Source organism: Leucopleurus acutus (assembly GCF_964270905.1).
Source record: "Leucopleurus acutus genome assembly, chromosome: 14".
In the NCBI taxonomy this organism is placed as follows: Eukaryota; Metazoa; Chordata; class Mammalia; order Artiodactyla; family Delphinidae; genus Leucopleurus; species Leucopleurus acutus.
The window spans coordinates 84,138,521-84,154,289 of NC_139156.1; positions in this window are offsets into that span (position 1 = coordinate 84,138,521).

A 15,769-nucleotide genomic window follows, 5' to 3' on the forward strand; every position below is an offset into this window, starting at 1 on the left:
ATCAAAGGCCATTTATGCAAAGACCAGAGCCAATATCCTACTCAATGGTGAAAAGCTGAAAGCTTTTTCTTTAAGATCAGGAACGAGAAAAGGATGCCCACTTTAGCCACTTTTATTTAACATAGTATGGGAAGTCCTAGCCAGAGCATTTAGGCAAGAAGAAGAAATAAAGGCATCCAAATAAGAAAGGAAGAAGTAAATCTGTCTCTATTTATAGATGACATGATATTAAATATAGAAAACACTAAAGGCTCCATCAAAAAACTATTTGAATAAACACATTCAGTAAGGTTGAAGCATACAAAATCACTATATAAAAATTGGTTGGGTTTCTATATGCTAATAATGAACTATCAGAAAGAGAAATTAAGAAAACAATCCCATTTACAATTGCATCAAAAGGAATAAAATACTGTAAGTCCCCTACATATGAACAAGTTCCCTTCTGAGAGCACGTTAGCAAGTCCAATTTGTAAGTCCAACAAAGTTAGCCTAGGTAGCCAATTAACACAATCAGCCACATAGTACTGTACTGTAATAGGTTTATAATACTTTTCACACAAATTATCCATAAAAAACAAACACAAAAAATAAAGAAAACATTTTTCATCTTACAGTACAGTCCCTTGAAAAGTACAGTAGAGCAGTACAACAGCTGGCGTCCAGGGGCTGGCATCGAGTGAACAGGCAAGAAGAGTTCCTGACTGGAGGAGGGAGAGGAGGGGGGAGATGGCAGAGCTGAAGGATGGTCAGCAACAGGAGATGGAGGGCAAGCTGCAATTTCATGCACGCCTGACGTGGATGGCACAGGTTCTGGTTCCTTGATGGATTCAATTCTACCTACCCTCTTGAAGAAACGATCCAGTGATGTCTGGGTAGTAGCTCTTTTTTTCTTGCCATGGATGACACGGTAGCACTGGATTGCATTCTGAATGGCTGCATTTGTGTACCATTCTACGTTCAGGTCCTGTGCCTCAAAGACTAACAGTGCCTCCTCAAATAAAGAAAATGCCCTTGCCACTCCCTGTGTCGTGAATCTCTTCAGTTCTTCAGTTACTTCTTCTTCCTCTTGTCACTCCACTCTCTCAAAATCATTATTATTATTATTATTATTTTGGCTACATTGGGTCTTCATTGCTATATGCAGGCTTTCTCTAGCTGTGGTGAGCAGGGACTACTCTTCATTGCAGTGCACGGGCTTCTCGTTGCTGTGGCTTCTCTTGTTGCAGAGCACAGGCCCTAGAGCAAGAGGGCTTCAGTAGTTGTGGCTCGAGGGCTCTGGAGCGCAGGCTCAGTAGTTGTGGCTCGAGGGCTCTAGAGCGCAGGCTCAGTAGTTGTGGTGCAAGGGCCTAGTTGCTCCATGGCATGTGGGAGCTTCCTGACCCTAACCCTGAGGGCTTTCATCCCTTCAAGGAGCTTTCGTGTGACTGATACTCTCACCTTCAATCTGCCTGAGGAACTAGCAAACTGTCGTACAGCTGCTGCCTCCATTTACCCGCATTCGGAAGTCAACAGCCTCAGCTCTAGGCAGGCCTTTAACAAGTTATAGTGTTGCACAGTATCTGGACTTTTCTCATGAGGGTAGGAGCAACGTGGTCTTGCAGCTTTCTGCATCCTAAGTAGCGGTGAAAACTCTACTTAACATTTAATAAAATATTTAACTAAATATTTAATAAAAACATTTTTAGGGAAACAAGGAAAAAAAAGAGAAATGACATTACTGATGGTGAGATAAGCCAGGGTAAATGCTAATCACATAACTGAGAAGTTGGTTACAAGACATCCAACTGTGTAAGGAAAAAAAGATTAGACCTGCAGTAAATTTTTTTTCTTCTGATTTAAACAGTTTCAGGCTAATACACAAAGATATAATTCCTGGTTAAGCCATCCCAACGCCCTCTCAAAGACTGGCATATCTGATGCCATCTAGTGAGCTGGATAAATGATCTCTGGAGTACACGTAGCTCAGTGGACCTTCATTATCAGAATTAGCAATGGTTATGGTCATAGATGAACACACAGCACATCCTTCCAGCCCCATCCCAAGGTGGGAGACAAAGTGACTTCAGCATTTACAATAAAGGACAGTACATGCTGGCAGCCAGCCACATCTACCCTGAAGTCTGGGAACCAAAGAAGGTACCTCCCCTGAATCCTGATTCTTGCCCCTGAAAGCAGATAAAATATAACTTTATAACCTAGAAAGGGCAGATATTTCTGTCACAGAAATAGAGTTAGAAGGCACCCCAAATATAGCTCCCTCCCCCAAGCAAAGCCAGCATAAATTGGTTTGCAGACTTATCAAGACCGGGAACAGTGCTTTCTATACATACAGAAACAGCGAATTTGGTCCTCCTTTGAGTCTGGGATGAGTATGTGTGTGGGGAAAACTATTCATTTTTATGGCATCTTTTCCTGTTATTTTTCAACATATTTAATGGAAATAAGTAAGACTTCTGTAAAAGATTTCAGTTATTACGTGACCTCAAGCCATTTCTACACGGTGGGGACTTTTTTCTTTTAGAACTTCTGAGACACTGTTGGGTCAAGACAAGGAACAAAGAAACAGCATAAAAAATTAAAGAGGGAGTTTAATCTCTTCCAAGCACACTTCTTTCGTACAAGTCACAATGAGGGCGCCCAGCTGTCCTGAAACCCGTAAGTGGTTCTCTCGCACTGGTGTGGAAATTGTTTATTTCCCTGGCATTTATGCCTCGGGAGAAACTATGTAGCAAAGTTCTCTGGGGGATAAGCGGTCTGAGCGTGTGCGCGCACGTTTACAAACTTGAGGCCAGCCAAGGATGGGGGGATTAGACGTCACTTGTGTTTGTGCACAGTAATAATTGGGAGGATGTGTTTGGTTCCACAGTTTTGCCTGTTGGTCTGGCCTTGCACGGGAGCCTCAGAGGAGCAAAAAAAAAAAGGCAAGAAGATACAAAAAACAACATTGCATCAATGCATCCATGCGCTACCATGAAGGGTCTGCCTGCTGCTCCCCAGCGTGCTTTGGCTTAGCTATTTGACTCCCTGTGACTGCCATGTGTGGTCCAGGGCTGTGGAAAGGATGTGTCAATGTGGATGAGTAAACGCAGGGCACCAGAGCTGCCTGCTCCGTGCCAGGCACCGTGCAAGGTCCAGACGTGTCTGAACGCTATTCTAACTCAACCCAGCAAGAGTTACATTGTATCCCCACTGGATCAATGCAGAGGCTAGCTCAGAGAGGGTAAGTAACTTGTACAAGGTTGCACAGCGGCCAAACCAGGATTCAACCCTGTTAAAGCCCTGCCTTCCTTCAAGGGCACCAAGTGCCTCCGTCCTGAAGAGGTGCATTTCCACCTGCACCCCAGGAGGCAGCTCTATCTGGCAGGGAGGAAAGCGGCATATAATCCTGGATCAACCTCGCTGGGCAGGCCATATTTTTCCAGGGCTAGTTTTGGGGTTCTCTAATTGTGGTCTACATCTGTCCTGTTCGAGACACCCCGTCAGTCAATGATTCTTCAGAATATGTGAAGTGCCAGCTTTGTCCAAACCTCAATTAAGAAGTGAGGTTTGAGCGCCTTGCCCAAGGTCACCCTGCTTTCAGTGAGAGCCCTGCCTGAGACCGAGACACCGGAACCCTCAACACAGCTCCTTCTGTGCGCGTGCGGCCCATCCACGGACAGTCGGAGGCTCAGCGTCAGGCTGACTCCCAAAGGATGTTGAGTGTCCATCCCAGACTGAGTTAGAAAACCACGTCCCTTCCAACTGGAGACACTGCATGGGCCCCGCTGGGAAGTTCTCCGTTGTGGTAGAGCTGCCTGGAGGCTGGGGACAGGGGTGGCCAGGGCTGCCGACCCAGGACTGTGCCTCTCCTCCGGGAGTGGGGAGCGGGTGTGTCAGCGGCACCCATCTCCACAGCATGGACCTAACTCCGGGGGTGACTAGGGGAAGCCTCTCCCAGCCTCTCCACCTACCTGAATCCCGCCCCTCCTTCAAGGCCAGGGTCAAATTTTGCCCCCTCCTAATGTCCTTGTGGATTAGCTGGGATTTTTCAGAGCGAGTCCTCCGTCCTCTGAAATGGACACACCTTCCTGGTAGCTACCATCCATGTGACAATACATCGGGCCCTTCCGTGGCTGTCATGGCTCTGTTCCCGCCACCTGAGACTGTTAGGTGGTCATAGCATCCCTTCTGAGTGAGGGTCACGGTTATGCGTTTGGGCCCTACCGTTCCTCACACACGGCTCCCACGGGGAGGCCCTTGCTTGCCAGCTCCTCACTTGGGCACCTAATCCGATATATCAGCTCCCGAACATCGGGCGTAAGAGGAGGGGTGAACAGTGGCGTGAGCCTTTGGCGTGGCTCCCCCAGCTGAGGATCTGTTACGTCCTTAGAGCCGGTGGCTTGGCGAGGGCTTGGCCGGGTCGGGGGCTTGGCGGGGTGGAAGGGCATGGTGAGGATGATTCCAGCTCTGGCTCTCTGGCTGCACAACTTTGGGACAAGGCGTCCTTTTCGTGTCCTCATGTGTAGGATGTCGATACCCACATGCCCACCTAACAGGCCTTTCAGGGGCTGAAGGAGGTCACGCATGGATGTGACCTGCGCAGAGCAGGTCAGCTGCTTTGATCTCCCTTCCTGGCACTTGTCGTCATTTGCTATCACATATTCATGTGTGTGATCACTTGACTAAGAACCGTCTGCTCCACTGAAAGACACGCTCGGCGAAGCCAGAAGCCCTGTCTGTTCTGCTCGTCTCTGCACCTCAGTGACTCCCAGCCAACTCTCTAGCACACAGCACATAACTGATAAATATTTGGTGAATATGTGAATGTACAAGTGAATAGGAGGCACTGAATAAGGGTTTGTTGGATCATAAAAGAGCAAGGTGTGCCTGGAAGGGCTGCTAACGTTGTTTCTTGACATGGGTGCCGGTGACGTCCGCTGGCAATACACCCAAGTTTCAAAATGTAGGTTTTAGTATCATTCAGATGCGGCCAATCCAACAGATCAGGAGACGTCTGCTATTGCAAAGCAAAAGAACAAGAGATATCTGCTATGGTGAGTGTGAAGCATCAGAATATAATCGATAACACGGTGTACTAATGGTCGGCGGTCAACACAGAGGGCTACAAGACCCTGTAAGAGGGGGCCCAGCATCTACATAGTAGGGACAGAGAGGGAGACACCATATTGAATAAAGCAGCTACACACAAGCTTGGGCTATAGTTTTGTTTGTTTATTTTCTAAAGCCAAAACCAAGAAAGACAGTCCTAGCAAGGTGGTGATGGGAAACTCAGGAGCTGAGGGCAGTCCAAGGGAGCCAGAAAGATTCACAGTTCAAGTTCACAGAACTAGTAACTTGCAGGTTGAGCTCTGAGGCCAAGTCTATCCAATCCCAAAGCCCATGCTCTCTCCCCTACTCGTCACTACAGCTCTCTGGGTAGAAAAATATTTTGCCAGTCTAAGCAAGTATGAAAGAAAAGGCTCATAAAGTTATTCATTTGTTTGTTTGCTGATATGACTTGGTGTTATAAAGTTTCTGAGAGACACATAAGAATACATAATTTTCAAAAATTACTTATTAAACATTTACCATGTGGCAGATACATGCTAAAGTTTTTACCTACACTATTGCATTTTATCTGCAATAACCCTTTAGAGTAGGTAGTATTATTATCTCCCTTTTGGGGGGTGAAAAAACTGGGATTTAGAGAGACTTTAATTTGCGCCATGCGATACAGTTAGTATGTGGTAAAGCTAGAATTCAAATCAGGTCTGAGGCCTTAAGGTCTTAACCGTTAGGAGAAATAGCTGAGAAGCCAAGGTAAAGGAAAAACATGATTAAGAAATTACAGCCTGATCACCCCCTAGAATTACATTCTTTTTTTTTTTTAATTTTTATTTATTTTGTTTATTTATTTATTTATTTTGGCTGCGTCGGGTCTTAGTTGCGGCATGTGGGATCTTTGTTGAGGCACATGGGATCTTTTGTTGAGGTGCGAGAACTCAGTAGTTGTGGCCTGCAGGCTTAGTTGCCCCGCGGCATGTGGGATCTTAGTTCCCCGACCAGGGATCGAACCCGCGTCCCCTGCACTGGAAGGTGGACTCCTTACCACTGGATTATCAGGGAAGTCCCTAGAATTACATTCTATATAATCCCAATGGGAAGTCAGGAATGAGCCCAAAATACTAAAGATTCCTAGCAAAGCAAAAAAGAAGAATACTGATTATGAGTCACAATATGCTTAAGATAAAAACTGGGAACTCCCTGGTGGTCCAGTGGTTAGGACTCCACTGCAGGGGGCCCAGGTTCAACCCCCGGTCGGGGAACTAAAGATCCTGTAAGCCACCTGATGTGGCCAAAAAAAAAAAAAGAAAATTAGGATAGCCCCAGTTTTTCTGCTACAGTGAATTTTACCTGTGAGTCTTCACAAAGAGAATAAAACTGTGTGAAGCCATGGATAATGTCCTAACCACATCTTTACAAAAAGTACAATGACAAGTTTTATATCACACGCTTCATCGCAGTCAGGATAAAACAAAAGAATGTGTGAGTTTAAGAAATTCTGCGTGAGGCCAAACAAATGCAGTCCAATTCATAGCTCTCTGAGCAACTGATCTGAGCCAGGTGTGTGTGTGTGTGTGTGTGTGTGTGTGTGTGTGTGTGTGTGTGTGTGTGTGTGTGTGTGTGTACAGACTGCACTTCGTTCAGGGAATCCTCCATACATATTTGAACAGGAGTTATACAGGGAGCCCTAGTTGTCATTTCTGTTAAAATTGAGGAACTAAGAAAGGTTTACCTGGATGGATGGTCACCCGATCTACATGGAATAATTTGAGTTTGATCAATATTATCTCATAAATATTATCTTTCAATATCAATAGGCGGAATTCTATGAAATGCAATCTAAAACTATTCTAAGAACAATATGTGAAATACAAATTCATATGCCAATACTATTTTCTGTTCTCTCAATTGCTTTGAAAAGAAAAGCAATGATTCTTACTGTTTAATTATTTATTAAATAGAAAAGGACTTTAATAATCAAATAAACAATGCCAGTGTGCGCAGTTGGATTACAGATGGAAGCAAATGAGGGGGGTCCCTTTAAAGCACAGCTTTGATCATGTAGTAAAGAACTGTTGTTTGAAAGATTTTCCTCTCTTCTTTATAACGGAAATAAAGTGCCTTATAAATGAAGTTTTCATTAAGTATTGAAAGAAAGCAATGAGAACAGAAGGAACTTGGAATGAGGTGGAATTGGTGAGGAAGACGTATTAGTAGAAAGTACATCAAAATATATGAAGATGTCAAATAAAATATGACTTGGAATGTCAGCCAGGTAGTATTCAGCATACAGGTTAAAACTGGGAACAAAATATTCTGATGTTTCTATTTAAGTCAGGAATAAAATGAAACACGAATAGGCCTAACACCATGAAGTGAAGAATTCACAGTTTGGCTAATCAAAAAGGATTCTTGGATTTAAACATAAAAGAAAACTTAAATTCACTTGAGAATCACCTGTGGTAGTTTTTGCTCATGGCGTGGTTTTCGTAACACAGACTGAAGTAAATGATGGCTGAGATCCAGGGCCTCTGCAACAAATGGATGGAGTGTAAATCTCAATGAGAAAAAAATGGGATGATGATGAGCAAAAATGGGCTGATGTCTTTATGACACCAGTTGCAGAAACCAGAAGTTCTCTGAAGAAAAATGTGGACCTGTACCAACTTTTTAAACACCTTTATTGCTGTGACATACAGTAAAGAAGTTATATGTTGATGCGTAAGTTAGGATGCAGATTTTAGGCAAATTCCTCAATTATAGTTTTAACTAGAATGAAAATAATTTGGTTAAAACACTTCCTTACAGCCTCACTCACATATGCCTTTGCGATCAAAGCTGAATGGTACGTTGCTGCCCGTTTGCATCACTGGGCGGACTTGTCTGGTCACTTCACTGTTATACCCGCAGCACCTAGAACAGTGTGGCACACAATTACTGCCCAAGAAGTATTTGTTAAAAGAATGAATGCTTTTGAATGAATGCATGAATGCCATTTAGACACAGAAGTAAATGCCCCCCAAACTTGGAAATAAAGTTGCTTCCGGGAATGAAATTAATAGTAAGATATACCAAAATACCGTAGCTGTAAAAATAACCCCAAATACTGCCTATACATGTGAGAATGAGGAGATTTGGGACTCCTAAGTATAATCAAGATATGGGGTGTAGTATTAGGGAGTTATGATACAATGTGATCACAACCAAGAAAATAAAAGACATTTTTTATACGTTGCTGGAAAAAACTAAGTAACTGAATGGGATCTGGGAAATAAGGGATCAATGATTAAGAATTTTTAATTTCTCTGACTCCCTTACTAGTGAGAAAATAAGCTCCACGGGGGCAGAGACTTTTTTTTTTTTTGGTTTGGATGGGTGGATGGAGGGATGGATGGGTGGATGGTGGGAGGGATGGATGCATGGATGGATGGATGGATGGATGGGTGGATGGGTGGATGGAAGGATAGATGGGGTGGATGGGTGGATGGGTGGATGGATGGATGGATGGACGGGTGGATGGAAGGATGGATGGATGATTCATTCATTCATTTATTCATGTAGTAAAGAATTGTCCATGCTAATCCAAACGGTAAGTCTTAGACTCACTGTGTCTCAAGCCTCCTGTGGATCTGTTCCCCACACCCGTGTCTCCACCAGCTCCATCTGTGCCGGAGGAGAGACACAGAGGCTGGAAGGCTGAGCACAGATGTGTCTCGCTGCCAGGGAAAGGGGTGCATGAGGACGTGAGGTGAACGCTGACCCCTGGCTCTGCAAGCACAGTTGGACACTCAAGTGCAGCACCTAGCTCTTCTGCCTGGTCACCTGCTGGCCCCAGAGTATTTGTCTTGTCTACGTGGTTGCACTCCAGGCAGCAGGAAAAAGAACCCGTTCCCTCTCCTCCTGGAGAACAACAGGGCAGATGCACACATGACTTCCACTCGTGCCCCACTAGCCACGTGGCCACGCCAGGTAGGCTGGGAGGCGTAGCCTTTATGGTCCGTGGTCACATCCCTGGTGAATCTCTTCCTCAGCAAGGGGAGGACAGACATTGAAGGACAGCGTCTGCCCTTTGCTGGCATGGTGGGGTCATTTGTAAGGTATTTTGGGGAAAATGTGACATTGTTGCAATTTGCAAATTATATCTCTCCTTGACTGTCTTTCACTTCAATACCACTCTGGGTGAAAAGCAAGGCACAGAGCTTCGTCGGGCACACCCGCGTACATGAGCAAGGCTTTGGTGGCCCCCAGACTTCATCAGGGGGGTGGGGGAGAAAGGCACAGACCACAGTGGAATTAGAGAGCTGGGAGTGCAGCAGCCTGGGCTAGAAAGCCACGTGGGAGCCCTGCAGCAGCTCGGCATTGCCAGCATTTGAAGCTCAGGAGGAATGATGTGGAAAGACCCACGTGAAGTGTCCTTAGAACCCTGCAGACCCCTTTACACAAACATCCTCCTCACCAAGCAAACCCCAATGAGAACCAGCTTCCCAAGGACTCTGAAACTGGGTAGGGCTTGGTGCCTTTGTTAATAGATCAAATATGGCAGTCACCATCAATAGATCTTGTCCCCTGTAAACCTCTTTCAAGTTTGGGGATCATAACATTGTGAGGTAACTCAGAACCTAGCTGATGCTGGGCTCACTGATATGGTGAATGTTCCCAAACTAGTGCGTGAATGCATGTCACCAGAACACAGGGACCCTGGGTGAGGGGCCTGGCCCATGGCGAGCACCCCCTCGGTGTTTCGATCACCGCGTGACTCATGGCAACAGAATAAGCCCAACACCACGTATGTGGCGTCATGGCTTAAACATGCGTGTTTACACCAGGATGACTGCCTGCCACCCAGAAGATGCAACAGGATGGCAGACCTGTCCCTACAGCCACCATGTGAGACACAGGTGCTACTCTAGCCACCAAGAATCACAGAAACTCTCAGGGCAAATAAGCACAGAAATCCCTAAATGCCTTTTTCCCTGCACTAAAAAAATTAGACCATTCCAGTATTTCTGATTTAACATGGCTGATTTGAGATTCATATATCAGGGAGAAAAAAGGGACAGATCTCTTGCCAACTGCTACAATGGAAATAAAATAGCAAAACTTTACAAAAAGCCCAAATCAGAAATACATGGTAAATATAATTAAAGGTACATAATGCCCTGCCTATCAATTTGCATAAGTGATCTTTTCATTTTCAGTGAAAATTATAGGCATAGCTATTCTCAATAAATGTGTAATTTGGATGGAGAAAAGCCCAGAGCTAGCGTAAAATTCATCTCTACCAGTTGGTGTTTAGCTGTTTCTAAAATGAAATAGAGCAGAAACAATCACAGAGCTCCCAGAAAGTGAGCGGGTCCAAAGAGGTAGCAAATAAAAAGGAAACACCTGCAAAGCCCACAGCGTCCAGCCACCTCGGAGGATGTTCTGATTCCAGTAGATTGGGTCCACTTTAGGAACCCAAAAGTCTTTCTCTTTCTGTGTCAAAATATCCTTCATTGCCTAGAGCTAAGGATATCAGTTCACATCAATGACTCAAAAGGCAAGGACCACAAAGAGAATAATGGCTAAGAAGGTCAAGGCTTTTCTTAAATTTCATTATGTATTTTATTTTTCTGGTTCTGTTAGAAACCCCAATTTCCAATACTTCCGGGAGCAGCTTACGTGTCCAAAAAGCTGGGCTGGCCGCGAGCGCCTTGGTGGCAGCCGTGTCATCATACTGTCCTCTGGGGAGGGGAGGGAGCCACGGCAGGGGACATCCACACCTGTTGAACTCCTTCTATGGCTGGTATTGGGTGAAGCCCTTTAAAATCCACTGCCTGGCTTAAAGGGCAGGACCCCTCTGGGGTAACTAATTATCATCTCCATGTCACAGATGAGAAAAATGAAACTTGGAAAACGAAGTCACTTCCCCAGAACCTCACCACTAAGACATGGTTCCTGCTACGTAGTCAAAGTTAACAAACGTCTGCTCAATGAAAGCAAGCATATATAGTTCCAAAAGTTAAAAATAAAAATACAGAGGCTGTCAGATTCCATGAGCAGATGTATTTGTTTGCCAGAGGAAAACTACGGCCCAGTGCCCGAGGATCCTGACACGGGGCACACTGAGGGCCTGGCGGAAGGAGGGGAAGCACCCAGGGCCAAATCCTCACATCTGAGCAGGCACAGGAAGCCCAAGGAACAGCAAAGGCCTCTGGGAAGCAGGGTCTGGACCCAAACTCAGGGCAGGCGGGGGAGGGGCCCCACGAGCCGTGAGCACAGAGTCTGCTCATGAGGGGGTGTCTGAGCCACACTCGGGGCGTCCAGGCGGGGGCACAGGCCACAGCGGCACAGGTGGCATGGGGGACCCCACTGGTCACTTTGGGAAAGAAGGTGACCAGTATTCCCTCAGAGCTGAGAGATAAAGGCATTTGCCTCTGGGCGGGCACAGGTCCCTGGACACAAGGCTCAGCGAACAGAGTTCAGATCAGGAACTTCTGGGCAGTGCACAAACCGTACACCTGTACACGGCAGCCCTGAAGGTAGGCGGGTAGCTGGAGAATCTGTATCAGAACGTCTGGACCCCAGACGCCGCCTGTCTCCTGGTCCAGCTCCGTGTGGATCATGACCTCCTGCCGACACAAGCAGGCCTCACCGAGCATCCTACCCCTCCGCTTCCCTGGACAGAGGCCTCCTCTCCATCTCCCACCTGAAGCCTGAACAAGGCAGGTGCAGCCCACTGGGAGGGGCAGGACATCCCCTCCTTTCCAGGAGCTTCTCTCTTCTCTGCTTCACGGCCCTGCCCTCCCTCCTCTCCCTGGACCGCAATCCAGAAATAAAATAAGATCACACGTGTCCTCTGTCTCACACTCTGCTTCTTGGGGAGCAGAGGTAGACAGCTAAGAGAGTAAATGGAAGCCCCCTCCCCAGGAAAATGCACATGCCAACAAACTGAGGCATGGCGTCTCCGTGGTTCGTGGCTCCCCTGAAGGCCAGGCTAAGACCTAGGTGCGAGTTTCGGTTTTGAAGTAAATGCACATTTCTTTCTCTTATCTGTGAAGACACTCCAGCACTTCTGACCCCAGGAGAGCTCAACAGAGCACAGAGCACCCTCAACACAGCCACCAGAAGCTAAAACCAGACAGGGGTGAGGCAGCTCTCAGAGGCTCCTGGAGACCTGGATGGGGGTCTGAAGTGGATCTGAGACAGGACAGGGTGTTTCCGCCGCACTGCTCTGGCCCCTGACCAATCTCGGCTCACGTGGTCTTTTCCCCAAACTCCCTTGTATCTTAGCAAGTAGCATCAATGTTGTTCAATAAGATAAAAGTTTCATTACAAAATCTTCCATGGTCCAGAAGCCCACCCGGACCGCAGTTCCTCCAGCCCTGCTGCCGTGGCCGCCCCACGTGTGCAGACACCTGAACCACTGCACTGCTCCCCCCGACACCCCTACCACCTGGAATTTTGGTGGGTTTCTGTTTGCCAGAGACCTTGAAAGACCTGAAGGTTCTCCCTCGTCTCCCCTAAGGAGGGAAGAAGCAGCCCCCTGGCCACGTGCCTGCATCTATGAGGATGAGCTTTGAAGGGGCTGGAGGAAACCATTAGCCATCACTGGACACACAGCCAGTGCACCAGCCTTGGACACGCACGCTAATCGGTTTGACAACCTGTCAACTGAAAACCAGCAGTGGCATCCAAATGCCACCCAGAGAACCCCTGAGAGGCAGGTAGGCAGTTAGGTCTGCCTAGCACCCCTGCTCCGTGCAGAGGTGCTGCAGACAGACAGACGGGCTGGCTGCTTTTAACCCACTCCAGCTGCTCTGAATACTCCCTCCTCTTCACACCCCCATTGCAAAGGGAGCCACCAGTCCCTGCCTTTCCAGCGCCGCAAGCTGAGCCAGCAGCAGTAGCAGTATGCGTGGCCAGGAGCATCCTGGGATTCAACTCCGGTGGAGCTACCTTCTGCCTGGTCTCAAATCTGAAAGACGACCAAAACCAGGTGCCTGGCAGACAGGTTCCCAAAATATCAGCCTCTGGTGTTAAAAGCGCCCTGCTGACATGTGCCTGATTAGGGGTGATGGATCTGGAAACTGCTACAATCAGGAAGCTAAAAAAATATTACAATGCTAGCATCACATTTCCAGTAAGCTGTGGGAGGGCGTTAAGTGGAAGGAGGCTGCAATAACGCTTCCCCGCGGTAAACAGTGACCTCAGAGGCTCAGGCCACACGGCACTGGCCCACTCGCTCGTTCTCCTAGATATTTATTCTACGAAGACACATTCATTGACATTTGTGGAAGCAGGAGGGTGGAGAGCAGGTTTTCAAACTGCTCTGCTAAAAGCCCAGAGCTCCCAAGGGGCTTTCATTCAACGAGTACGAACCGAGCGCCTACTACGTGCCGGCGCCGTTCCTGGTGCTGAAATACAGCAGCAAAGAGCTCAGTCCCTGTTCGCGTGGAGTTCAGCTTCTACTGGGAGAGAGGACACCAGACAAAATTAGTAAGTAAAGTACGTATAAATTGAGAGCAATAAATACTGAGGAAAAGGGAAGAAAGCAGGGAAGGGGTGAGGACAGCCAAAGCAGGAGGCGGGGGCTTTAGGTTCCCTGGGAAGGCTTCCGGGAGAAAGGGACATTCAAGTAAGGCTGTGAGACAAAAGGAGACCATGGTGGTCCACCAGGGTAGGGGTGGGGGGAGAAGGAGGCAGAGCCAGGAACGTTGTAAGGCAGGTAAGAGCCCAGGGGAGGGAAGGGGATGGGGGCTGACCTGGAAAAAGCCAGTATTAGGAAGGGGAGGGAGGGCAGAGTGGGCTGTACCGGGGGACCAGATGTTTCAATCATGGTAGTCCTATTTTCATCTGTTCAAAAAACACTGATGTTCTACATCAGATTTTGTTTTGGAAAATCACTCACTGTCAAAGGGGGGCTGGGGGACAGTTTGAAAACGCCTTTCACCCGTGTGGTGTGAAAGGCTTTGGAACAAGGCAATGCTGGGTTTGATTCCCAGGTCAGTCACATGCGGCCTGAGTGTCCTGGAGCTCTGACTTGCAGCTGACCGTCCCTCTCTGCACGCCCAGCACAAGGCTTGGGGAAAGAGCCCTTGGCACAGAGTCTGCAGCTTACCTGAGCTCAACGGACGGTTTCCCTGATCCTGTCTCTAGCACGGACAGCCTGGGCTTGAGGGACACACAGGCTGGGACCCACCTTCGAGGAACCACAGCCAGGAAGGAAGGTGAGATAGTACACACAGGACACAGTGAGAGGCAGCCTCAGGCCACAGCCGAGCTAGAGGTTTAACCTCCAGAAGCCACTGTTTTCAGCTACAGGGGCCAGGAGGAGGTGATTCATTAGGGAGGACATTGCAGGTGGAGGGGACGAGGTGCAGGTTTATCAAGCAGGGTGTGTTGGAGGATGCCAGGGAGACTTTGGTGAAGGTCCATCCTCGACAGCTGGAAAGGCTGTCGACGGACCGTAGTCAGATCACAGAGAGCCTCCAGCGCCAGGATGAGAGGGTGGTTTTTAGAAGCAAATGGGTCCTTGGAGGTTTTAAAGATGAGACACAACCATTAGGACCATTTAGACACAATGTATGGGATGGATGGCCAGAGGCAGCAGGAGACAGAGGGAAGACAGGGGCTGGGGTGCAACGCAGATGCAAGCGGCAGGAGCTCAGAGCCCTGGCGGGGCTTAGATAACAGTCTGGGCGGCTGACTGAGAAACCTGCCCTGCCCTCTCCAGTTGTCAACTCGAGAGACAAGGCAATTGGAGGAGTAGAAATTGGGAAGTTTAAGAGGGACTTTGCTCGGTGATGTCGGAGGGGGAGGAGAGGAAGCAGGTCCAGAGACGACGGTCAGGGACTGACCCCTGGGGACACAGGGCCTGAGGGAGAGTGAGCTTCGGGGACACCCGGGACCCTGGAGATGGAAGAAGCAGAAAAGCCAAAGGTGCCTGCATACAAGGAAGATGGAGGGCCAACCCAATAGCCCAGAAGCTGGGTGGTTCAAACTGGCCCCAGGATCTTTCTGAGGGCAGCTTCAAGGGGGAGGATATCAAGGTAAATAGGAATGACAAACGTAGACTACTCATATCTGGTCGGCAGTCAAGAGAAGGGGCTGGGGTGATTTGGGAGAATTATAGGATTGATAGTCAAGTTTTTTAGATTAAAGATATTCTGTGTGCATCAGTAAACAGAAAGGAAAGTGATAGAGATTTGAGAGACCGAGGATGTGGTCAGAAGACTGGGAAAAGTCTATTTGACTCATTTAATCTGTGATAAAAGCCCAGAGGGTAGAGAAGATACCAGCACATGCCACCTGGCCAGAGAGCCAGGACACCAAGTGCCGTGCGCACCCACATGTGCACAGACAAGGGCAATCACCTCAGTCCTGAAAGTGGCCTCGGTGGTCAGTTGAGTGTGGCCACATCCTGTATGCTGACTTGCGTGGCTGCCCCCCTGCTTCCTCTGGGGCTCATCACCACTGTGGCACCTGCCAGGCGCTCTCTGCTGGGATCTTCACGGTTCCGTTTCTCCGAATGTGTTTCTCGTCCCGACACCCGTGGAGCCTGGTCCTGCCGCCTGCAGCGTGGTTGAGGCCCTCCCGCTGAGTCGCACCCCTCGGCCCTCCTTTGTAACGAGAACCCTTTCCCACTCGTCTCGGTTGCGTTCACAATGGAGCACTTTGCAAACCTTTCTCTCCTCCGTAACATTTATGTTCTACCATCAGCTATAACCTCACGCAAAATCAT